The following is a 25,030-nucleotide window of genomic DNA, read 5'->3' as shown; positions in this document are numbered from 1 at the left end:
CATGTTAAAGTTGCATTCACAAGTGTACCCAATAGCCTATGTGTGTATTTAGAAGTTGTGCCCAATGTGTGTATTTAGAAGTCATACCCAATAGCCTCTCTGAGAAAAGTTGCATTGAAGTTGTGCCAAATAGTCTCTCTGAGAAAAGTAGTATTTGACGTTGTGCCCAATAGCCTCTCTGCGGAAAGTCCAATTTAGAAGTATTCCCAATAGCCTATGTGTGTATTTAGAATTTGTGCCCAACAGCCTCTCTGAGAAAAGTTGCATTTAGAAGTTGTGCCCAATGTGTGTATTTAGAAGTTATACCCAATAGCCTCTCTGAGAAAAGTCCAATTTAGAAGTGTTCCCAATAGCCTATGTGTGTATTTAGAAGTTGTGCCCAATAGCCTGTCTAAAAAAAATGCATTTAGAAGTGTACCCAATAGCCTCTCTGAGAAAAGTTCCATTTGAAGTTGTTCCCAATAGCCTCTCTGAGAAAAGTTGCATTTGAAGTTGTGCCCAATAGCCTCTCTGAGAAAGTCCAATTTAGAAGTGTACCCAATAGCCTATATGTGCATTTAGAAGTTGTGCCCAACAGCCTCTCTGAGAAAAGTTGCATTTATAAGTTGTACCAAATAGCCTCTCTGAGGAAAGTTGTATTTGAAGTTGTGCCCAATAGCCTCTCTGAGAAAGTACAATTTAGAAGTGTACCCAATAGCCTAAATGTGCATTTAGAAGTTGTGCCCAACAGCCTCTCTGAGAATGTCCAATTTAGTAGTGTTCCCAATAGCCTATATGTGCATTTAGAAGTTGTGCCCAACAGCCTCCCTGAGAAAAGTTGTACTTGAAGTTGTGCCCAATAGCCTCTCTGAGAAAGTCCAATTTAGAAGTGTTCCCAATAGCCTATGTGTGTATTTAGAAGTTGTGCCCAATAGCCTCTCTGAGAAAGTCCAATTTTGAAGTGTACCCAATAGCCTATATGTGCATTTAGAAGTTGTGCCCAATAGCCTCTCTGAGAAAGTTGCATTGAAGTTGTGCCCAATAGCCTCTCTCAGAAAGTTCCAATTTAGAAGTGTACCCAATAGCCTATGTGTGTATTTAGAAGCTGTGCCCAATAGAATCTCAGAGAAAGTTGCATTTAAAAGTTGTGCCCAATAGCCTCTCTGAGAAAGTTGCATTTAAAAGTTGTGCCCAATAGCCTCTCTGAGAAAGTTGCATTTAGAAGTCGTGCCCAATGTGTGTATTTAAAAGTTATACCCAATAGCCTCTCTGAGAAAAGTCCAATCTAGAAGTGTTCCCAATAACCAATGTGTATTTAGAAGTTGTGCCCAAAGCCTCTCTGAAAAAAACTGCATTTAGAAGTGTACCCAATATCCTCTCTGAGAAAAGTTCCATTTAGAAGTGCCTATCTGTGTAGTTAGAAGTTGTCCCCCAATAGCTGCTCTGAGAAAGTTGCATTTAAAAGTTGTGCCCAATAGCCTCTCTAAGAAAGTTGCATTTAGAAGTTGTGCCCAATAGCCTCTCTGAGAAAGTTCCAATTTAGAAGTGTACCCAATAGCCTATGTGTGTATTTAGAAGTTGTGCCCAAAGCCTCTCTGAAAAAAAACTGTATTTAGAAGTGTACCCAATAGCCTCTCTGAGAAAAGTTCCATTTAGAAGTGCCTATGTGTGTAGTTAGAAGTTGTCCCCCAATAGCCGCTCTGAGAAAGTTGCATTTAAAAGTTGTGCCCAATAGCCTCTCTGAGAAAGTTGTATTTAGAAGTTGTGCCCAACAGCCTCTCTGAGAAAAGTTGTACTTGAAGTTGTGCCCAATAGCCTCTCTGAGAAAGTCCAATTTAAAAGTGTTCCCAATAGCCTGTGTGTGTATTTAGAAGTTAGCCTATGTGTGCATTCAGAAGTTGTGCCCAATAGCCTCTCTGAGAAAGTCCAATTTTGAAGTGTACCCAATAGCCTATATGTGCATTTAGAAGTTGTGCCCAATAGCCTCTCTGAGAAAGTTGCATTGAAGTTGTGCCCAATAGCCTCTCTGAGAAAAGTTCCATTTAGAAGTGCCTATGTGTGTAGTTAGAAGTTGTCCCCCAATAGCCGCTCTGAGAAAGTTGCATTTAAAAGTTGTGCCCAATAGCCTCTCTGAGAAAGTTGTATTTAGAAGTTGTGCCCAACAGCCTCTCTGAGAAATGTTGTACTTGAAGTTGTGCCCAATAGCCTCTCTCAGAAAGTTCCAATTTAGAAGTGTACCCAATAACCTATGTGTGTATTTAGAAGTTGTGCCCAGTAGCATCTCTAAAAAAACTGCATTTAGAAGTGTACCCAATAGCCTATGTGCGTATTTAGAAGTTAGACCCAATAGCCTCTCTGGGAAAGCTGCTTTTTAAAGTGTACCCAATAGCCTACGTTTATATTCAGAAGTTGTGTACAACAGCCTCTCTGAGAAATTTGCACTTAGAAGTGTGTCCAATATCCTAATAGTATAAAATCATCTGTACAAGATAGAATCTAGTACTGCCTAATAGTGCCTAATAGTCTAAAATCCCTTTTATCCAAAACTTAATCTAGAGGTAGACCTAATACCACCTCCCGTGTACAGTCAAATCTAGAAGTGTACTTAATAGTACATAATACCCTAACATCATCTCCGTGTACAGTTGAAGCCAGAAGTGCACCCAACAGTCTAACATCATCTCGGTGCAAATTGAACTTGGAAGTGTACCTAATAGCGAGTTCCCACTGAATTTAGAACTACAATCAGAAATCCCTCCTAAACTCCACCTAAAAGTCCAACTAAAACCATACCTGGAGCGTTGGTACATTCATCTTCTCCTTAAATAGCCTACACATATTCCAGCTTATTGGAGGAATGCCAGCCCACTAAAGAAACTCTACCAACTGCGTAACTATGCTGTAGCTACAATTAAATAGACTGCCTAACTTGCATAGCCTAGCGTCTAGCTACACCCAAACGGCCTAATATCTATAAACTATAAAGCCCAATAAACTTAAGTTTCAATTGAGACCACTCCTAACAGCTCGTACTAAGCATGAGTGCACCCACTCCAACAGAGTCTGTTGGAAACGACCACTGTGGACTGCCCTCACTTCCCGGTGTACCTTCTGCCCCAAACCACCCCGCCATCCTTTGCACTCCCTACCATTCCACTCTCCAAACACCAAGCCAGAGGGGCATGATGGCGAGCCAACCACCCTAAGACCACTCCGCCCCGAACCCCACCACCGGCCAGCCCACGTTAAACCACGCCCTCTCCCCTCACTATCTTAGCGGGCACATCTTGCCCAGCCAGCATCCACCTCCCGCCCTGCCCACAAACCCCCACCACCTTCCCCCCCAAACACACCCCTTCCCGTCCCTAAAAACTGCACGCCTAGTCCTAGCAAGACCCGAAGCCGCATCCCTCTCCCCCTCTGACCCCCCTTCCCTCTCTCATACTCCAATCGCAACAAGGAAACTAAAGAGGAATCGCACCTGGTCCCCCTCAATCTCTCAGCACTCCTCGCCTCCCCTGTCCCGACCCACCTCCACTTTCCCCCAGTCACCTCCATCCCCCGTAGCTTCCCCTGCCCTGAAACCCATCTCCCTCGACTTCTCATCAACTGGAATGGAAACTCCTAACCACCCACACCCCACCTTCAAATCCCCCAAACCAAATCCGATCATCCCAACTCACGCAGCCACCCAATCCCGCCCGAAGCCCACCAATCCTTCTGCCCGCCCACTCTTCCTACCGATCATCACCCACCCCCCCCTCCCCAGCTTCCTCTCGCTCCGCCACTACCCCTCTCTGCCCCAGCCCCGAGACCAACCTCGTCTGCCGACGTGAACTGCATCCTAGTTAATGCCCGATCTGTAGCAAAAAACAGAGAGCGGATGAACGTATGGAGCGGAAGAGTGTATGGAGCGGAGGAGTGTATGGAGAGGAAGACTGTATGGAGCGGATGAGAGTATGGAGCGGATGAGTGTATGGAACGGATGAGTGTATGGAACGGATGAGTGTATGGAGCGGATGAGTGTGTGGAGCGCATGAGTGCGTGGAGCGCATGAGTGCATGGAGGGCATGAGTGCGTGGAGGGGGATGAGTGCATAGAGGGGGATGAGTGCGTAGAGGGGGATTAGTGCGTAGAGGGGGCACAAAGCAGATGAGTACCTGGAGCGAACGAGTGCCTGGAGCGAACGAGTGCCCAGAGTGAACGGACGTGTTGCGTAGAGTGGACGAGTACGTAGAACAAACTGGCACAGATTTCATCCAGTACTGATGAGTGCGTATAAAGGATGAGTTTCAAGAGCTGCTGAATGCGTATAGCATGGACCAGACAAAAGCGCTTGCATGGGGCAGACAAGAGCGCATGCGTGGGGCAGACAAGAGTGCATGCGTGGGGCAGACAAGAGTGCATGCGTGGGGCAGACAAGAGTGGCATGCGTGTGGCAGACAAGAGTGCATACGTGGGGCATACAAGAGTGCATGCGTGGGGCATACAAGAGTGCATGCGTGAAGCGGACAAGTGTGCATGCGTGGGGCGGACAAGAGTGCATCCGTGGGGCAGACTGGAAAGCGCGGGGTGAACCGGAACGCGCGGTGCGGTCTAGAGCGTGCGGGGCAGGTCAGAATGCATGAGTGCGTGCAGCAGACCAAAGTGTATAGACCAGACGTGGGTGCATGGAGCAGATAGGAGCACATGGAATGGACTGGAGCACATAGAATTGCATGACGTATATAGTATAGTCTGGAATGCAGAGAACGTTTGAAAGAGCATATAACCCATCATATCACACCACCGCGCTTACTCTCTCCTGTACATCACCACTCAACTAGAACGCAGAGATACTATGACACCATTCGGTATAACTGTTCTCATACCAACATCCGCCGCTTACTCCACATCACTCTATGTAAACACTGCTGGTTTCACACCCCCCAGCCACGCGTTCTCCTCAGGCCTAATGCAGCCACATCCGTTCTGGATAAATCCTGCCAGAATGAACACATTCTCCTGATCTCTTAACCACCACACCTATCGCTAAGAAGCAGTTATCACACGAAGACCGCACGAGCTGCACACATATCCGGTGCTCACATGCACCTTTTGACTCTCTATACTCTCTCTACTGATCTGAACTTCGGTTCCCAAGGGCGTTCAACCTACCAGCGCCTTCAGACCATACCAATGGTATATAGGCGCTATATAAGTGCAAAATAACATAACATACTACAGAAGTCGAATTCCTTGGATTCATCCTGACGCCGAAAGCGGTCCGAATGGACTCTCGAAAGGTGGACGCAATTCTCAAGTGGCCATCACCCAATTCAGTTAAAGAGGTACAACGCATGCTTGGATTTGCTAATTTCTACCACAGATTTATCCCGGATTTCTCACATGCGGTACACCCCATCACAGCACTTTTCGAAAGAACAAACGCTTCTTGTGGACTGAAGAGGCTGAAAGAGCCTTCCAAGAATTGAAATTGAAATTCACGTCTGCGCTTGTCTTAAAGCATCCACACCCGAACTTCCATATATAGTGGAAACCGATGCATCCAGTTTAGCCATGGGAACTGTCCTATCCCAGAAGGATCCAGAAACCGGTCAACTTCATCCAGTAGCATTTTGGTCTAGAAAGTTCACGGCACCTGAGTTGAACTATGCGATCACTGATAAAGAATTGTTAGCCATCAAATCAGCCTTTAAGGCTTGGCGGCATTATCTTCTCGGTGTAAGGCATACAATTACTGTAATCACAGATCACCGGAATCTGCAGTATTTAAAAACAGCCAAGGCCCAATCGTCGCGTCAACTTCGATGGCCATTATTCTTTGCCGAATTCGATTTCGTGATCACCTATCGACCAGGTTGTAAAAACAGCAAGGCAGATGCATTATCCCGAATAGGAATGGGAGAAACATATTCCAACCCGGAACCGGTGCCTATAATTTCAGAACAAAGAATCCTCAGCACAACTACGCTACAGACTTTAGAAGACATTAATTTCAAAATCCAATAACTTTTCGATCCAGCAGCCCTGCAGGACTGGGTAAAGAAAGGCCAAGACTATTCTGTCATCAATGATCTACCTTACTATCAAGGGCATTTATTTCTACGTCACAAGGAACTACAAGAACTAGTCATCTCCAATTATCATGATGCTCTGATGGAAGGACACCCTGGTATTGCAAAAACCGAGGCTAAAATTAAAAGACAATTCTGGTGGCCCAACTGGCAAAAAGACGTAAAGTCGTTCGTGCTGTCTTGGGGTATCTGCGCCCAAAACAAAAGTCAGAAGAAAAAAACAGCTGGCCTTTTACAACCGTTGGATATTCCGCCTACAACATGGCAAACTTTGTCCTTAGACTTTATTACCGATTTGCCTCCATGCAATGGATTCAACACCATTCTAGTTATCGTGGATCTTTTTTCCAAGATGGCCCACTTTATTCCTTTAAAAGGATTACTTTCTGCTTCAATTTTGGCCAAGGAATTTCTCGAAAACATTGTGCGAATCCATGGATTTCCCTTGATATTGGTCTCTGACCGAGGTAGTCAATTCATTTTGCAATTTTGGAAGAAATGTTGTCAATTAGCGCAAATCGACGTAAGGTTATCAACCAGTCACCATCCCCAGACCGATGGTCAAACAGAGAGGACCAACCAGACTCTCGAACAATACCTACGTTGCATGCTACACCGAACCGAAAGTAACTGGAGGGATATTTTATGTATTTCTGAATACGTATACAATAACTCAGTACATTCAGGAACCGGACAAAGCCCATTTTATACTTTCTTTGGGCATCATCCTCGAACCTCAGACCTCGACTCGCCTCAACACTTAGAAATGCCTGCAGTAACTCACCTGCACTCTACTATTACACAAGCCTTTAAAGAGGCATCACAACATTTGAAACAAGCAAAAGAAAAATACAAGAAAAATGCTGATCAACATAGAACTGACACTCCACCATACCAGATTGGGGATCAAGTTTGGCTGGCTACAAAACACATACCTCTGAAAAGAACTCAAACTTTTAATCCTCGATATTTGGGACCTTACACCATCAAGGCCATTATCAACCCAGTGGCCGTCAAATTGGAATTACCCTCTAACATGCGGATTCACCCTATCTTTCATGTCTCACTTCTAAAACTAGTTGAAGCTGGGACTAGATTAGCCAAACCACCCAACCCTGTCCTCATAGATGGGGAACCTGAATTCGAAGTTAAAAACATCCTGGACTCTAAGATGGTTAAATCAAAGCTTTTTTATTTAATCGACTGGAAGGGCTATGGACCACAAGAAAGGTCATGGGAGCCTAGTGACCACGTTCATGCGCCTCGATTGGTGAAGAAATTGCATCAGAACTTCCCAGAGACCCCAGGGCCAGGGGGAAGAACAACTTTAGGAGGGACCTTGGGGGGGAGTGCTGTCATGATGCCTACCCCCGGGAATCCGGACCCAGCCCAGCAGCCTCGGGAGCAGTCATCCAGACATTTATTGAGACCCCAGCAGCCCCGGCTGGGGGCTATCTGGGTTCAGTCCTGGCGCCTTAGGCACCAGGCTCATAGACATTACTTACCTCCTGCAGACCATACTGCAAATGAATCAAAGCCCACGTGAGGCCTGGATGGGACTATTTTATTACAGGGACTATTTTTTTACTTGGGTGTGGTTCTGGGTGAACTTCTTACCTGGGCCTACTTTTCAGGCTATTTAAACCACGCCTGAACAGCAGCCCATGCTTTGCGTTATTCTGCACTTCAGCAGCGTGACGCTCACCGTGCCTGCAGCATCCAGTCCTCTGCCACGCCCACCTCGAACCTGGACACCATCCTAGAAGAAAGAGAAATAAGAACAAGAACTTACCTTTTCATTTTCATCTGTTCCCGAATTCGCTGCACTTCAGAAATGGAAAAGACACGTTGGAAATAAAAGCATTGCATCGCTAGCAGGCGCGCCGCCCCATAATTACCAGTCTGCATGTCCACGGTTCAGCACTGCAGCCATCATTTCATCACTGCATCCGTGGAACCTGGAAAGGACAAAGAGAACAAAGTGAGCCTTGTGCTAACAAAGACAATCAAAGCAACTATATTATACTCACCAGAGTTACCGCTCCCCTAGGTTTCTTTCATTGGCGTTCCACCTCTTTAACGCTGCACCTGTGGGAGGAAAGAACACTTGTTAAAGACATTTATTTCGCTTTTACTAGACAACGCTGGGTAATACAGACTCTTACCCACGTGCAACCTGCAGCACTTCAGGTGAACTCTTCTTGGATTAAGCTGCAATACAAAAGGGATAAAAACGAGTGAATAACAGACAATTGAACTCTATAGACATTATACTTACAGCTCCTTGCCATTTATCACAGAGTCCAACACGTCTGGAACTCGCCCAAAATCTTCAAACCAGTGAAGCAACTGGGATTCTACATGCCCTTGCACTGGGTGCAGGATGGAGAGCTCATCATTACAAACAATAAGGTGAGACAACAAAAGGGGAATATCGTGGTGCTTAGAGGGAACAAATTAAACAAGTGTTTCCTTGCATCCACTGGGTGGCTAATTCCCCTCCTCCTGTTTTTAGGAAACTACTTTTACGAATCAAGCAGACGACGCTAGGAAGGCCGGTCCAGTCAGCCGTCTCTGCACTATGAATAATGCTGGTGGAGACCTTACCAGTCCAGTTCCGATCGACGCCCCTGTGGGAATCAGGTGAGCGTTACAAAGGAGCAGAATGAATTTCCTGCTGCAACAAAGCTGCTGATTTAGATGCCAAAAAAGCAGCATATTTTCCCTAAGTATCGGAATTTGACACAGCACCTAATAAGTACCACATGCACAACACATGTTATTGAATGAAGGCTTTAATACATTGCCCGTAGACCAAATCACTGAACTGCAGGAACGTACTCCACCAGAAGAGCAAGAGTTATGGAAGTGCGGGGGTGCTCATTGTCCCCCACAGATGCAGTGCGATGGCAGGACATCACCGGAAACATTGTTATGCACCCTGGTTTACTTAACATAACATTAGACCAACTTCATTACCCAGCGCAACACAAGCAAGTCTTTCAGCTCTGATATGGGTACAGTGGTTTGTGCCTAACCTGGTGGAGCATGGTGCTGCTTTTATCACAAAATGTTTATTTGTGAGAAGTTCACTGCAGGTCACATGCAGCGGACAGTGAGAGGAGCAATACCCCATCCTACTGGATCCTTTCAGCATTTGCATATCAACTATGTATATATTTTCCAAGTTTTTAATGGCTACCGATATGTTCTGGTACTCATGTGTCCTTTCGCTTGATGGATAAAAGCCACCATGTACACATCCTGATGCCACATGTGCTGTGAAGTTCCTCGTACATGAGGTCTTCCAAAGGTAGGGAATGTGGGAAGTCCTTCCGTCTGATAATGGACCATATTTTGTAAATTAAGTATTTGAACACATCGCAATCTTATTGGGTATTGAGCAGAAATTCTCTTCTGCTTACCACCTGCAGGCAAATGGATTTTGTGAGCACCTCAATGGCCTCCTCAAGGAATATATTGCTAAGTTAAATGTAACCCTGAACCCAACGATGGCTCCATTGCCTACCATTGACTCTACTTGCATTATGCAATCAGCCCAGCTCAGACATCACTTGACTCCTCACAAGCTTGTGACAGGATGCTGTGTGCATGTACTTCTTGCTCCTCCCACTTGAGCACTAACTGATGCGCACACTGTTTCTAATGTGCTAGGTACTGAAATGCATGACTACTTGACTGCTATAATGGTGAGTGTGTCTTTGATGTCTCAAAAGCTTCAGGCCTGGCAGGGGAGTTCAAAGAAGAATGATGAAGACAGTGAACAAGTTGATCCTGAAAAAATGTTAAAGCCCCCAGATTTGCACCCAGGACACTTAATCTTAATCAAAAATGTCTGGCATAAGCCACGCTTCGAGGGACCCCACTTTGTCGAGGAGTTTTCTCCCACAGCAGTCAAGATTCAAGGAAGACAAACCTGATTGCATCTTGGTGACATCAATCCCTACAAAGGAGACACTAATGCTGCAACTCTCTGAGTCTGAAGGTGAAGAAAAGGTGATGCAAATTCAGATGAGATCAGTTACCAGAAACAGACAACAAACAACAGACTGAGACAGATAATAAACTGGTCATTCCTAATATGCAAGCACAATTAATTGAGTGAAAAATTATCCTAGGGATTTTAAATGCACAAAATAAAAAATAGCAATTTTACAAGGAGAAGAATACAGACACTAAATGCTGCTCTTGCAAACGTTACTGTTTATTATTTTCTCTTATACAGTAAATACTTATCCTGTTTTAAGAACAAGGACATTAACTCTTGCTGCTCTTCTAGGAAACCCTAAGACTTGTTTCATACTCAAAATAATTATTTGTGCTATAATTGTTCAGTTTTTCTTGTAGACACTAACATTTTGGAAATATTGTAAAGAATCTCACTGCAAAGAAGAACATGGGGCTTTTCCATTTTGTTAGATATATGGCCTCATCAGGGGTTGGGCAGAGTGGCAAAAATGTGGCACTAAAGCTATTACCGCCACATTATCGCTCCACCCAAACTCAAGTGTGGGCGGAAAGTTGGAGATTTACCTCCAGCAGAAAGCTGTAGTAAAATATCCAGCTTTCTGCCCCTTTTTGGCACAATTACCTCTGGTGCTATAATCACTTATAGAACCCATAGAATCCTAAGAACTAGCCCCGGACTGAGTTGCGGTAACAAAATATGCGTTGGCGATATCCCGGCTCCAAGATGGTTGCCGCTGCCTAGGGCAGAGGAGCCATCCACTGCCTGCAAGCTTGTCTCTTCCACCATTGGCTGCCTCACTTACACTTAAGCCAATCGGTGGCACAGGCAGGCGGAACCAGCCCCTCCATTGAAGGCCCACATCTAGGCCTATTGAGTGAGACACTCCCACATTAACCTGTTGAAGGAGAAGAACAACATGCTCCCTCCATCTCCCACCATTCCTTCCTCCATCCGGAGCAGCATGGCACAATAAGGTAAGCCCAGTGCGGCTTGTAATCTGCAGGGGACGCGAGCTACATTATTCGATATGATTTTGTCTTAATTTTCAAAGTTGCCACTGAGCATGAAAAATGCTCAAAAATCTTCCCTTGGAACCACAACTGACTCTGCATCAAAGTGCATTGATTCATGGGCATCCGTCTTGTTTCTGAATTGCCCATAGATCACAATGCTTTTTTGTCATTTTTGTGGGTTCATGCTGTGGACTCTCCAAGATGGACACCGCTGCCTAGGGCAGAGGAACCATCCACTGCCTGCAAGCTTGACCCTGCCACCATTGGCTGCCTCACTTCCACCAATTAGGGGCATTGGCAGATGGGAACCAGCCCCTCCATTGAAGGCCCACATCAAAGGCCCTGTTTGAGACTGTCTGGTTGGGCTTGGATGGGCCCCACCTCTTCTTCTTCTTAATTATCGGAAGCGTGGGCGGACCCACGCAGGCGCTTCCCCATCCTATAGGATGATGTGCACCGTACCCACTAATTATTATTTGGCTCCATTTAAGCTCACAACTCCTCCCACCTCCCCGTCTGCCTCACAAAATCCAACATCACACTACTCCTCCTCCTGCCTCTCTCCCCATCACCTCCCAGTATAATCCTCTCACTCAGCTCAGTCACACCCAACGCAGTCAACCGAACCCTCATCAATTCTCTCTCCCACCTCAATGCCACTTGGACAAACAATGCTGCATCCTACTGTGCACGTCTTGCCTCTGCATGAGCTTGAACCACAGCACCGCAGGCTCCCCTCTCTGCGCAAATGTGAGTGATGGCTGAACTGTTCTATTTCCTCCTCCAGCTATCTCCTTGATCCGTATATGTGACAATCCCATTCTGCCTTCTCCCTTGACCTCCTCTTCTCGTCACTGCACTCTGTGTTCTACAACTGGTAAATTCATCTCACGTTGTGTTTCTCCTTTTCCTCTCACATCCCTGTGTGCACCGCATTGTGGTTTTCCTTTACATCTTGCATCCATTGCTTTTGCACTGCACTGTATTCCTTTTTGAAAACCGAATCTAGGTGGGCATGCTTTACATCTCTCTTTCATTGTTTTTGCACTGCATTGTATTCCTTTTTGAAAATCCTATCTAGGTGGGTGTGCTTTACATCTTGCATCCATTGTTTTTGCACTGCATTTTATTCCTTTTTGAAAATCGAATCTAGGTGGGCATGCTTTAAATCTTGCATCCATTGTTTTGCACTGCATTGTATTCCGTTTTGAAAATCGAATCCAGGTGGGCGTGCTTTACATTTTGCATCCATTGCTTTCCACTGCATTGTGATTCAGCTTGATATCTTGCATTCTTGTTTTGCACTGCATTGTAATCTCTGTTAAACATGAATTCCTGCTCCCCACCTATTGCTCTGCATTTGTTTTTGTGCCCTCCTTAACTACTAGGCCACCTGTGAGTTGCAGCCAGGACTGTGCAGTGCAGCCCCCCTTTTTCTTTTTCCATCTCTCATCTATGTGTCTATCCTCTGCCACTGAGATGGCACTCACCATCTCTCTAATCTTTTCTAACTGATACACTATCATCTATCTTCCCTCTCTCACGAAATTTGGTTAAAAAAGCACAAAAAATACATCCTGGTTGCAAATCCTGGCCTTCTCATCGCAGACACCTATATCGGTGCATCCTCCAGAGAGATGGTCACTGATATCTTCTTCTCTGCCCCCTCTCCAGACCTATGGACTTCCCATCTCATCTTTACTCCCTCCCCTTTCACATCCTCTCCCATTAATGGTGGCACCAAGTGGGAAGCCATCTTGGCGGGCTCCGTCACATCACGCTGCATCATCAATGTCTACCACACTGGCACTATCCTGATTCAAGGTCCTTAGTCCAACGTCCTTCTCTTTGGTCAGATCCTGCCGTCCCTCATTAACTTTCTTCCTTCTCCTGCCTCACCCCCTATTTCCTACTCTGCCCCCCCTGACTGAAGTACTACGACCCTTACTCCACCTCAGAAAAACCTCAAAGGCAGAGACTGTCTCCACACTGTGACTCTTAACGCCCGCTCAGCCAAAAACACTCTGCTGACATCTGCCTCCTTCTTGAATGGACTGACTTTGAAATTCCCACCATTACTGAGACATGGTTCAATGCCAGCTCAGTCAACGCTTTTGATTCCCTCCTATCTGACATATTTAAGATAATTTCCAAGCCACAGCCTCACTGTGCTCGCACTGGGATTGCCTTAATCTTTCCTGAGTGGATTCCTTCTTCCATCGTACCGACTCAGATCTACTCTTCCTTTGAGAGCCTGGTATGCAAGTTGGTTATCTCTCCCTCCTCCAGCCTGTCCATTGCTACCATTTACTAGCGTCCTGGCACTACGTCCCTGTTCCTCTCTGAAAGGGCTGATTTCTGTTCCTCCTTACTTTCAATCTCCTCCAACCTGCTCCTCCTGGGTGACTTTAACATCCAATTGGACTCCCCTGGCACAGCATCCACTCTTTTCATTGACGTCTGCACCATTCTATCCTTCGCCATTCTCCCTTTTGGTCCAACCCACTCTGCTGGACACACTCTGGACGCTCTCATCCAGTTCGACCTCACTCACTTATCTCCCCTGGTGAGACCGCATTCTTCTCTCCTCCCACCTGCGTCCCTATGGCCTTGTGACCACTCCTCTAAAATCCCTGTCTACCTCATTCACGAACATCTACTGGATGAAACAAGTGTCAGCTGTTGCCTTCACTTCCAAATGTATCCCCCCTTGCCCTCCCAAATCAGACTCTACGACCAACACTGCTCTCAGCAACTTCCACCTGTCCATCACCAACACCATTGACATTCTTGTCCCAGTCATGAGGATCCGTCTAAAACCTGCCTCTAAGCATAACAGCTGATATGACTCTGAACCTGCAGCCCTGAAATGAAAGTACAGAGCTGTGGAACCTAAGTGGCAAACCTCAGGCACACCCTTTGACAAACTGGCCTGCCACCTGCCCCCACGTAAATACAGACTCTCTATGCATGCCAAGAAAAGGGCCCACATTCAGACACAGGTATCTGGTGTGTCCAACAACACAGCTGAACATTTCAAAATCAGCAGGGAACTACTCAACCCTTCCACAGTACCCACCTCCCTTATTCCTTCTCAGGCCATCTGCAATGCACTTGCCACTCACTTCACCACCAAAACTCAGAACATCCTGAACAGACTTGATACTCACTCGCCCAACCCATCCCTCACCCCATTGACTTCCTTGGTCATTCCCCCTCCTCCATCCTCCTTCTCCTCATTCGCCCTTGTCTCACCTGAAGAGGTCACCAGAGTTATCCGCTCCATTCCATGAAGGTCTCGGGCAAACAAGTTTCCCCTTGCTCATCCAGAATTATTAAGGACAACATTGGGTCTCTTGCACCTGCACTTTCCGATCTCTGTAACCACTCCTTTACTATGGGTTCTTCCCCCTCCTCCTTCAAGCACTCCCTTGTGTGTCCCATCCTTAAATAAATGTCAGCAGACCCTACCTGTACAGCCAGCTACTGCACTATTGCCACAACCCCCTTCCTGGGGAAACTGCTGAAGAAATTGGCCCTATCCCAACTCAACTCTCACACTGTACTTGTTGGTGGACTCCATGAACATCAGTCTGGATTCCGAGCATCCAGTGGCATGCATTTGACATGGTCAACCACTCCATCCTCATACAAAGCCTCCATGATACCCTTGGTATCTCAGAGAGGGCACAGGACTGGCTGACCTTCTTCCTAACTGACCGCTCCTCCCAAGTCATCCTGTACACCTTCTCCTCTCGTACTTTCTTCTTCACCTGTGGTGTCCACCAGGGATCTATCCTCTTTCCTTGGCTCTTTAACATTTACAAGGCAGGAACTCCTCATCTCCTCCTTCTCCCCCAACTTCCAGCGTTATGCTGATGACTGACATCTCTTCTTCAAACTTCCTGCTGCCCCTCTGGCACCTTCCATCATCCCTGAGTGCCTTTCTGCCATCCAGGCCTGGTGCACCTACAAAGATCTCTGCCTCAATGCCAGCCAAACAGAGATCCTTCCCATTGGGACCCCTGTTCCCGACTTCTTCCCTTCACTCTGGCCTTTCTCCCTCTTCTGAAGCCAGAAACCTTGGAGTCATCTTCAGCTCCTCTCTCTCCTTCCTTCCTCACACTCAGGACAGTGCCAAGAAGTTTCTCTTTCAGCTCTTCCTTCTCAAAGGAATACTACCTTTGCTCACCTTCTCCCAGAAGTTCAATATTACCCGAGCACTGGTACTTTCTAGGTTTGACTTTTGCAATAGCCTCCTCATGAATCTACCTTCTTCCACTCTTCGCCCCCTCCGGCTAATCCTGAATAGGGCAGCAAGCCCTATCCTTGGTCTCAAGCCCTGGGACCTCCTCTCTCCTCTCCTAAAAAGTCTTCACTGGCTCCTTGTTGCTCCACTGATTAAATGCAAATCCCTCTGTATCATCCACAAGGATGTCTGGGATTAGGGGCCACATTATCTGCAACTTTCTCTGACTAAATATTCCCCCTCCAGACCTCTGCACTCCTCTGGCGCTAACTCTTTGTGTGTAAAGTGTTTTGCTGAACCGAGTGCAGGAGGTTGATTGCTTTCCTCAGCTGGCTCCCTTCTTTGGAACACCCTCACCCTACCTCGTCATCTTGTGAAGGACTTTATTAAAGTCCGAAAGCTCCCCAAGACTTTCCTCTTTACCCCACTCCTCTCTCTCCACTGATAATCTCACAGTTGCTTGTTTGGTGTTCAGGGCCTTTATGCATCCTCAGGGCCCTGACATCCCACACCGCATCGCCTCAAGCTTCTGTCTTTCCTTAGCACTTGCCTCAGTTCACCCTCCACCATGGAGGCTCGCAGTTAACTTGCATTGCACTTCACCTGTTGGTCACCCATGAGCACCCCAGCACCTATCCCATTCCCCCTCCATTATACACTTGCATGTTCTGAACATTCACAATGCATAGTAGGTTCATCCCCCATACTGTACATATGCTTTATGTATTTTAATTGTTTCACATCCCCTGTCCCCTCTCTGCTACCCCATGGGTGTTTTGAAGCCAACAGTATTTACTTCCTGTATAAGCACCTAACAAGCAAACAATAAGTAAATAAATAAAGATATGCCAAAGCCGTAATGGGGCCCATATTGGCCCGCAGACAACATAATGTATGTGGTTATTTACAGAACTCAGATGCATTAGCAATAATGCTTGTAGTTACTGTCATGATCTCTGCTTCCAAAAGGTCAGGGTTTTCCCAACTCCCTTGGAAGCAGATCCATAACCCAGGTTCCGAGTGCCAACCAGTCCCAATTGGGACCTTTTGGACCCAGTCCTGGCACCAGTGGCACCAGGCTCATAAATATGCCCAGTCCCAGCGCTGGAAGCGCCGGGCTCATAATGCTTGGGTGGACTTACCTTCAGCAGAACATGCTGCTTACTTGCCTGCCAGTTGAGCCTCTGATCCTCTTCTGTTTGGAACTACTTTTCCTGTTGGGTGGGGCTGGAGCCACTCCCTAGATTCAGAACACTGGAACTCTTCTGGAAGGCAGGAACTCTTTTCTTACCAGGAACTCTTTTCTTACTTAGGCGTGGCTGTGGAAGGAGACACCTAAGCACTACAGGAGGCTATTTAAACCACACCCGGTGGATGAATCTTGCTTTGCGTTATTCTGCAACCTCTACAGCAGAACGCTCATCGTGTCTTCTGCATCCGGTCCTGGGCCTAAGGAAAAAGGCTTACCATCCTGAATCCAGTCTTCAGCAACACCTATAAAGACAAGAAAGAACAGGTTAGCATTCCGGCATCTGAAAGGCAAAGGCTTACCATCCTGAATCCAGTCTTCAGCAACACCTATAAAGACAAGAAAGAACAGGTTAGCATTCCGGCATCTGAAAGGCAAAGGCTTACCTACTCTTCGTGCGCTCCGGAGGTCTTCACACTGCATTCCGGCATCTGAAAGACAAAAGTTTACCAACTCTTCGCACGCTCCGGAGGCCTTCGGCGCTGCATCCCGCATCTGAAAGACAAAACAAGGTGTGTTTAAAGACATTGGGGAACTTTAATACTCACGTGCCATTACTCCTTTCCACATCTAATCCAGTGGGTATTCCGGCACCCTGCAGCCGCTCCGAACTCGTACCTGCAAAATAAAAAGACAGTTAGAGCGCATAGTGAAGCAGGCAACAAGCGCTTACTTACGTGCTTCCAGGCGCTTCTATTCATCACACGGGCTCCATCTTCAACTCACTTCAGCCCGTCATCCGCCATCGCCGGAACCCTGCAAAACAAGAGACATCATTACTAAAGACTTTTAAGACATTTGAATGACTCGAAACTTACCGTTCGTGCAGTAAACGACGGACAGCAGTCCTCTGAAGTCAAGAGGCCTGCGCTACCTATCCAGTGAAGAAACTGGTTACAGCACCCTGCCCCGAGGCAGATGGAGAGCTCGGCATTCACTTACCTAAGACATCTTACTCTACACGTCAGGCATACAGTGCACAGAGGTCCAGCCCAAAGAGCCAACCGGGTGCTACACATCACCTTTGAAGATACGGTAGTCGCCCAGTCAAGACCGGCGCCTCTGCGAGAATCAGGTGAGCGTTACAGAACGCAAAGCCTACCGCAAAACTCTCGCCCAGGCGCTATGGAAACCTCGGATACTGACCCCCTAGCCCGGTTACTTGGGGAACTAAGGGCAGAAGTGCATGCAGCTCGTCAGGAAACGAATGCTCTAAGAAGGGAACTAATTATTTCCAAGGAGAGAACAGACAATCTTGCTAGACAAGTGCTACAGTCACAAGCCGGACAGACCCCGTTACCCGCATCAGGGGCAAATCTTCCTTCAACATCCTCTATGAATCCAGTGCAGATCAACCTACCTGGGAATGTACCTCTGGCTCCGCCCGAACGATTTTCTGGTGACCCAAAGAGGTTTGCAGTATTTATCAATCAGTGCCGGTTGCACTTCTTATGCCGGCCAGCAGCCTTTCCAACTGATCAAGCAAAAGTAGCTTTTGTACTTTCGTACCTTAGTGGCAATGCGGCAGACTGGTCGATCCCTCTAGTTAATCAAGATGATCCGGTTCTCCATGATTTTCAAGCCTTTCAGCTTAGTATGGAAAAACTGTTCGCAAGACATTCACAGGGGCAGGCCTTGGACAATGAGCTTCTTTCGTTGCGACAGGGTAATCAAGACCTTTTGGCTTATATTGCATCTTTCAATAGACTAATAGTGGAAACTCAATGGCCTGAGGACAAAAGGATTACGCTGTTTTATAGAGGTCTACGTGGAGAGCTCAAAGACGTTTTAGCCCAAGTAGTGAATCCCCCACAAGACTGTTCGGATTATATAGACTTGGTCGTTCAAATAGATCACAGGCTGCAGAACAGGAAGGCCGATCGTTCCAAGTTTGATGCTCGAGTATTTTCCAAACCGCCAACTCCTTCCAAAGGAGTAGACTCCGGGGAACCCATGCAAATAGGGGGTCTGAAAGGTCCTCTAACACAAAGGGAGCGGGAAAGGAGGAAACAGTTGCAATTATGCCTATATTGCGGAAACTCAGGGCACTTTCTTCGAGACTGTCCGGTGAAACCTGCCAAGAAGGCAGTAGGAGCTGCAGTTACCAAAGTTACAAACTCTGAGCAGGGAAACGACCTCGCCCGACAAGAATAGAGGTCCTCTTGCCGAGCGTGAAAACCAGTTCCGTGACCTCGCATTTCGTGATACCTATGGTCCTCATTAGCCCTGATAATCCGGATCGATTACATGCAATTGAAGCTTACGTCGACAGCGGTGCCATCGGCAATTATGTGGATCATGAAATGGTTTTGAGGATGAATCTAACTCTTTGTCCCAAGGCTGTAAAGGACGTCATTACTACGGTGGATGGTACGGAGATAGCCTCCGGGCCAGTAACGCATACCACTCAAGAGGTGACGCTAGTAAGTCAAGATGGACACCATGAGAAGATCGTGTTCGATGTGATCAAGGCCCCTCAGTTTCAGATTATTCTAGGAATACCTTGGTTAGAGAAACACAATCCTCTGATCGATTGGCGAGCAAGAACGGTCCAGTTTCCAGAATGTGTCTCTACTTGTCACCCTCCACCTGGTGTTGCACTGGCCGCAATTTCTTCAGAGACTCCCCAGTTACCTCCCGAATACCTAGAATACCAAGATGTTTTCCGGAAGGATCAGGCTAACTCTCTACCTCCTCATAGGTCTTATGACTGCCAGATAGACCTGATACCTGGATCTACTCCTCCTTGTAGTAGAATTTATGCCCTCACCGAGCCTGAGAACCTTCACCTTCGACAATACCTGGATCAATACCTGGCAAATGGGTTTATTCGTCCTTCCAAGTCCCCTGCTTCTTCAGCTTTGTTCTTCGTTCCAAAAAAGGAAGGAGACCTTAGAACTTGTATCGATTATCGCTCCCTGAACCAGATCACCGTTAAGAATAGATATCCGTTACCTTTGATCCCTGAACTCCTGGACCAAGTCAGAAAAGCATGCATATATACAATGCTGGATCTTAGAGGAGCTTACCACTTGGTACGAGTAAAAGAGGGCGATGAATGGAAGACGGCCTTCCGCACCAAGTATGGGCTATTTGAATATCAGGTCATGCCCTTCGGACTTTGCAATGCCCCGGCCGCCTTTCAATATTTTATGAACGATGTCCTCAGAGAGCTCATAGATGTATGTGTTGTTGTTTACATTGACGACATCCTCGTTTATTCTTCATCGGAATCTGAACATCGGAAACACGTGAAAATGGTCCTCGAAAGATTGCGTCAACACAAACTTTTCGCTAAGTTGGAAAAATGTGTTTTCAACGTGACTGAAGTTGAATTCTTGGGATTCATATTATCACCTGGCGGAGTGCGTATGGATTCAAAGAAGGTCGATGCAGTTCTCAAATGGCCATCACCATCCTCCGTAAAAGGTGTGCAAAGCATGTTAGGCTTCGCTAACTTTTACCGCAGGTTTATCCCCGAATTCTCTCGAATAGTCCAGCCCATCACTGCCTTGTTAAAGAAAAACAAACGTTTTGAATGGTCTACCGAGGCGGAACAAGCTTTCCAGGATTTGAAGACTAAATTTATCTCTGCACCAATCTTAAAACACCCTCGCCCCGAACTCCCCTACATCGTGGAAACTGATGCTTCAAGCCTTGCCATGGGGGCAGTTCTATCACAAAAGGACCCGGTAACCAATCAGTTGCATCCCGTGGCATTTTGGTCCCGCAAATTCTCGCCTCCTGAAATCAATTACACGATTACTGACAAGGAACTTCTGGCTATCAAGTCTGCCTTTAAGGCTTGGCGGCATTATCTGCTGGGGGCCCGACACACCGTTACTGTGATTACGGATCACCGAAACCTGCAATATTTGAAGACCGCAAAAGCCCAATCCTCTAGACAACTCCGTTGGGCATTATTCTTTGCCGAGTTTGACTTCATAATTACCTATCGACCTGGTACAAAGAACGGTAAAGCCGACGCCCTTTCTCGGATGGGAGTGGAAGAACACTTGGTCAACCCTAAACCTGTACCAATCATTCCCTAACAAAGAATTCTGGGTGTAATCGCCACAGAATCCATAGAGGAAGTTAAGGATAAAGCCAGGCAACTTGTAACTCCAGCAGACATACAGAATTGGCATCTGCAGGGAAAGGACTTTGCAGTAAAGGACAACTTATTGTATTTCCAAGAACAATTATACCTACCCAGCACAGATTTACAGAAAAAAGTAATCTCTTGTTATCACGACTCTTTAATGGAAGGTCATCCCGGTATAGCCAAGACCTCAGAAAAGATCAAGCGCTACTTCTGGTGGCCGTCTTGGAAAAAAGATATCAGAGACTTTATAATGTCCTGTGGAGTATGCGCCCAAAACAAGAGTCAAAAGGAAAGACCAGCAGGCCTCTTACGCCCTATTGACATCCCACCTCGCCCTTGGCATACGCTTTCTATGGACTTCATCACCGATCTACCTCCATGCTCCGGATACAATACGATTCTAGTAATCGTGGACTTATTCTCCAAGATGGCGCATTTCATTCCGCTCAAAGGCTTGCCAACAGCAGCAACTCTGGCCCGAGAATTTCTCGAAAACATCATCCGACTGCACGGTTTTCCTTCGGTTCTAATTTCGGATCGAGGTAGTCAATTTATTTCTCATTTTTGGCGAAGTTGCTGTTGGTCGGCTCAAATTGATGTGAGACTATCGACCAGTCACCACCCTCAGACCGACGGACAAACCGAGAGGACCAATCAAACTCTGGAACAGTATTTACGCTGCATGCTGCAACAAACTGAAAAAACTTGGAAAGATATCCTTTGGATAGCCGAGTATGCCTACAATAACTCTGTCCATTCGGGAACTGGGAAAACCCCGTTTTTTCTTTTGTATGGCAGTCACCCTCGAACCTCGCAGTTGGATCCCCTCCAAGATCTTGAAACACCAGCAGTAGACTACCTGCATTCTACAATCACCCAAGCCTTTAAGGAAGCTTTTTCTCACCTTCAAAGGGCTAAAGAACAATACAAGAAAGGAGCAGATCAACATCGGAAGGAAGCCCCTCACTATCAAGTAGGGGATCAAGTCTGGTTATCCACCAAATATCTATCTCTAAAAGGGCCACGCACATTCAACCCAAGATACCTTGGTCCCTATTCCATCACTACCATAGTAAACCCAGTAGCGGTCAAGTTGGACTTGCCCCCGCACATGAAGATACATCCGGTCTTCCACGTCTCTCTATTAAAACCCGTGCAACCTCAAACCCGACTAACCAAATCTCCAAAACCTATCCTAGTGGATGGAGAACTCGAGTTTGAAGTCAAAAGCATTCTGGACTCCAAGATCTCCAAATCTAAACTATTCTACCTAATTGACTGGAAAGGCTACGGCCCCCAAGAGAGATCCTGGGAACCTGCTGAATATGTCCACGCTCCTCGCCTAATCAAAAGATTTCACCGAACATTTCCTGACAAGCCAAAACCCCCGGAGAAGCCCGGTTTGGGAGGGGCCTTGAGGGGGGGTACTGTCATGATCTCTGCTTCCAAAAGGTCAGGGTTTTCCCAACTCCCTTGGAAGCAGATCCATAACCCAGGTTCCGAGTGCCAACCAGTCCCAATTGGGACCTTTTGGACCCAGTCCTGGCACCAGTGGCACCAGGCTCATAAATATGCCCAGCCCCAGCGCTGGAAGCGCCGGGCTCATAATGCTTGGGTGGACTTACCTTCAGCAGACCATGCTGCTTACTTGCCTGCCAGTTGAGCCTCTGATCCTCTTCTGTTTGGAACTACTTTTCCTGTTGGGTGGGGCTGGAGCCACTCCCTAGATTCAGAACACTGGAACTCTTCTGGAAGGCAGGAACTCTTTTCTTACCAGGGACTCTTTTCTTACTTAGGCGTGGCTGTGGAAGGAGACACCTAAGCACTACAGGAGGCTATTTAAACCACACCCGGTGGATGAATCTTGCTTTGCGTTATTCTGCAACCTCTGCAGCAGAACGCTCATCGTGTCTTCTGCATCCGGTCCTGGGCCTAAGGAAAAAGGCTTACCATCCTGAATCCAGTCTTCAGCAACACCTATAAAGACAAGAAAGAACAGGTTAGCATTCCGGCATCTGAAAGGCAAAGGCTTACCATCCTGAATCCAGTCTTCAGCAACACCTATAAAGACAAGAAAGAACAGGTTAGCATTCCGGCATCTGAAAGGCAAAGGCTTACCTACTCCGGAGGTCTTCACACTGCATTCCGGCATCTGAAAGACAAAAGTTTACCAACTCTTCGCACGCTCCGGAGGCCTTCGGCGCTGCATCCCGCATCTGAAAGACAAAACAAGGTGTGTTTAAAGACATTGGGGAACTTTAATACTCACGTGCCATTACTCCTTTCCACATCTAATCCAGTGGGTATTCCGGCACCCTGCAGCCGCTCCGAACTCGTACCTGCAAAATAAAAAGACAGTTAGAGCGCATAGTGAAGCAGGCAACAAGCGCTTACTTACGTGCTTCCAGGCGCTTCTATTCATCACACGGGCTCCATCTTCAACTCACTTCAGCCCGTCATCCGCCATCGCCGGAACCCTGCAAAACAAGAGACATCATTACTAAAGACTTTTAAGACATTTGAATGACTCGAAACTTACCGTTCGTGCAGTAAACGACGGACAGCAGTCCTCTGAAGTCAAGAGGCCTGCGCTACCTATCCAGTGAAGAAACTGGTTACAGCACCCTGCCCCGAGGCAGATGGAGAGCTCGGCATTCACTTACCTAAGACATCTTACTCTACACGTCAGGCATACAGTGCACAGAGGTCCAGCCCAAAGAGCCAACCGGGTGCTACACATCACCTTTGAAGATACGGTAGTCGCCCAGTCAAGACCGGCGCCTCTGCGAGAATCAGGTGAGCGTTACAGTTACCTTGTTCACATTTTTTAGTCTCTACTTTATTATCCTTTTAGGATTACACAGGCAGGTTCTACACCATGTATCCAAACCAGTTTATAATAAAGTAAACCCTATTACTATGGAAAATTAATGAGTAACTCTTGCATTTTCTGCTGCTACTAAGCAGATACAAAGACTGAAAAGAAATGTGATGGATGATTTCCAAAGATTTTCAAAATGCATACATTACTGATTATGCCCAAGTAACTCAAAGTATGTGGCACCAGCACATGAGCCAGGTAAGGAGAGGGACATCTGATCAGAGCTGTTAAATGTGCTCCCTCGTTCCCTACACCATGGGTGCCTTCAGAGTTTTTATAGCTACAGAAGTACCCACAAAGAAGGCACATTGCCTCACACACCTTTCACTCCGTCTAATCAGAGGTCGATTCCGGGGCCAGATTGCTTCACTTGTGCGGTTGAATAAAGCATAATCCCAGTGGGAAGATAAATATATACAAGGGATAACATCTAAGATAAAAATTGAAATAATAAACAAGGAAAAAAAATATGGGCAACCGGGAACAAATGGATCATGGATTACAATAGAGGAAAATAAAATGTTGCAGTTCAATGACAAGATAGGGAAGGAAATACCCAGATGTTTGGAACAAGGCCAATTATAGATAAAAGGAACTGTATTTAAACCTGAGGGGTGTACCAATGCACTGTAGGTATGCAAGGCACTAGCACTGCTAGAACAATGGGAAGAGGTCATGGTAAATGCAAATAAACAATGCCTCGTCCAGCGGACCAAAATCACAAAACTACTCACGTGGGTTGACGATGGGGTGGGGGCCATTGCAGATAATACTCCTGATAAATGCCATCCTATGCTTCCGAAATAATGGTACAATAAATGTTGGGAAGAATACTAGGTGTAAATGCTTCTTTGATGTACCAGGCATGAAGACAGGAACAGCAGTATTGATGGAACACTATTTGGCTTGTGGATCCAGAGCAAATATGAAGTTGCCCCCAAATTGGGGAGGGTTAATTTCCATAGTGCTAATAATCTTATCCACTCTGGTAGTACCCCAAAGTGACATATAAGCTACCAACTTCCCTATAATGGATAAACATCGAAGGAAGAACAGGTTCCTTACCCTCAAATGCCGTAAGAGCGAAAACAATTTGTTTGACTAAATCAACTAACGCCTATCGTGACATACCATCTGAGCAAAAGTTATTCAGTATGACAACAATGGTTCTCTCAGCCATGTTTCTCTCTGGTTTACAGGCAACTGCAAATGCAAATGGCTGGAAATAACAAGGTGGGAGCTGTTGCAAACAATCAATACAACAGTGAAAGTCTTAAATGCCATAGGGAGGAATTAAGAGCCACCAGCCTTCTGAGCCAGAACAGGTTTGTCCTTAACTTGATAACGGCCATGGAGGGTGGTATTTGTGCAAAAATTGGTCCGGACCTGCCGATGGTGAGGAAAATGGGACCCTCACAGAGGCCATAACTCTGATAATAGATCTACACACCAAAATGACAGAGGACGAAGAAGACATTCTAGATGA

The sequence above is a fragment of the Ambystoma mexicanum genome, chromosome 2p, assembly GCF_040938575.1.
Source record: "Ambystoma mexicanum isolate Mex_15411 chromosome 2p, UKY_AmexF1_1, whole genome shotgun sequence".
In the NCBI taxonomy this organism is placed as follows: Eukaryota; Metazoa; Chordata; class Amphibia; order Caudata; family Ambystomatidae; genus Ambystoma; species Ambystoma mexicanum.
This window is presented reverse-complemented; position numbering follows the sequence as displayed.